Source organism: Procambarus clarkii, chromosome 68 (assembly GCF_040958095.1).
Source record: "Procambarus clarkii isolate CNS0578487 chromosome 68, FALCON_Pclarkii_2.0, whole genome shotgun sequence".
NCBI lineage: Eukaryota > Metazoa > Arthropoda > Malacostraca > Decapoda > Cambaridae > Procambarus > Procambarus clarkii.
Window position 1 is genome coordinate 26,251,525 of NC_091217.1, and position 2,522 is coordinate 26,254,046.

The window sequence follows — 2,522 nt, forward strand, 5'->3', positions numbered from 1 at the left end:
CCCACTTGGGGACTGTAATCCTCAAAGAATTCAGTATATAGGCAAGACAACAACATCTCTTTCCAGGCGATTAACGATGCATAAGCAAAAGGGCTCCATTAAGGAACGTATAATCTCTTCCCACAACCAGACCATCACCAGAGAAGTCTTAACAAAAAACACGGAAATCATCGATAGATACAGCGATAGCAAGCGGCTTGATATCTGCAAGGCACTACACATTAAGAAGTCGACACCAGCAATCAACAGCCAATTAATGCACAACTATATTCTACCCACTTCAAGACTCCGCACCAATATAGAAGCATCAAGAAATATGGGCCAATAGGCCCTTAATTTGCAGTTACTTCGATTCTTCCCTTTAACTTGCAAAATATTATACCCATTGTTTCGTGTTCTGTCTTGTGTTGAAAGTTTGTTTTCACCTCATCCAAAACTATTGTAACATATCACCTTACCCAAATGCAGGTATAAAATCGAAGCTGTTTGAACTCTGTTCAGTTATAGTTGTGTGTGTAAACAAAAGTCTTTGAAAATGTAGTAAGTTTTACGAAACGCGTTCAAGTGTCGCGTCAGACTAGAAATAAAAATGAATTTTGGAAAATTGATTTTTCAGTTACCATCAACAGTGAAAAGAAATATAAGAAACATAGCACAGTCTCCGTGGTGTAGTGGTAAGACACTTGCCTGGCGTTCCGCGAGCGCTATGTCATGGGTTCGTATCCTGGCCGGAGAGGATTTACTGGGCGCAATTCCTTAACTGTAGCCTCTGTTTTAACGCAACAGTAAAATGTGTACTTGGATGAAAAAACGATTCTTCACGGCGGGAATCGTATTCCAGGGACCTGCCCGAAACGCTACGCGTACTAGTGGCTGTACAAGAATGTAACAACTCTTGTATATATCTAAAAAAACAAAAAATAGAGAAAATTCGTGTTAGAATTATTAATCTTACTTTTTCGGCCATATTTAATAATATATGTCTACAGGAAAGACTGCTACCAAAATATACTAATATATATATATATATATATATATATATATATATATATATATATATATATATATATATATATATATATATATATATATATATATATATATATATATATATATATATATATATATATATATTGGTGTATACTGGCAGCAGGTTTTCTTTCAAACATGTTTCATTGAATATGACCGCATATTCTGTATTTATTATTTTCTGGTTTAGGGCTTCTATCCCTCTAACTATTTTCTTAGCATCAGGGCTTAATTGAAATAGGAGTTCTCCAAAACTCATTTTCGTACTTTTAAGGTGAAGAAAAGAAGTGATTTACTATAGAGTGTATTACACTTATTTGTATAATTTGCACGACGTTTCGAACCTCCATGGTTCATTCTCAAGTGAACAGATCTTACAATACTAGTTGATTTTATACCCGCATTAGGTCAGGTGATAATACAATGAAGGTGAAAACATGGGGGGATACATAAGGGATAAACATAGGGGCTACAGAAGGCTTATTGGCCCATACGAGGCATCTCCTATCTAAACACAAAGATTAATCCAGTGTAATTGGCCTATTATGTTGGACATTATCTTCTGTGTTGGCATCGATATGTTCTTGTCTTGTCCTTACTCTCATGAGAGTAACAGGGAATTTATTAGGTAGTGCTTCGTTTTTATCTTAAACTGGTTGAGAGAGGTACAGTCTTTAACATGGTTGGGAAGGTCATTCGACATTCTGGGTCCCTTGATTTGTAGAGCATTTCTAGATTGATTACGTCGTACTCTTGGAATATCAAAACTATTTCTGGTTTGGTGCTCATGGGTTCTGTTACATCCTTCAATGAAGCTTTTGAGGTCAGGATTGGCATTACAGTTCAGCGTTTTATATATGTATAATACACATGAGATAATGTGCAGTGACTTAATATCTAACATATTCAGAGATTTGAGTAGGGGTACCGAGTGATGTCTGGGGCCAGAGTTGGATATTGTCCTAATAGCAGCTTTGTGTTGAGTAATTAGAGGACGTAAATGATTTTGGGTAGTAGAACCCCAAGCACAAATACCATAGTTGAGATATGGATAGATGAGGGAGTAATAGAGAGTCACCAGGGCAGGGCGGGGTACATAATATCTGATCTTAGAAAGAATGCCAACAGTTTTTGAAACTTTTTTTTATATATTTAGAATGTGTCCCTGGAAATTCAGCTGGTCAATGAGAACGCCAAGGAACTTGCCTTCTAATTTGTTGCAAATTTGGGTATTGTTTATTTTGAGATTTTTTGATTAGAGTATTTATTGCCAAACAGAATATAGAAAGTTTTGTCAATGTTAAGGGTGAGTTTGTTGGCAGTTAGCCAAAGATGGACTTTATTTAGCTCAGTGTTTACTGTGGCATTTAGAGCAAGGGGGGGTCAGGACTGGAGTAAATGAAGGTTGTGTCGTCAGCAAATAGAATTGGTTTGAGGTGTTCGGAGGCATTTGGAAGGTCATTAATGTAGATGAGAAAGAGGAGAGGGCCAAG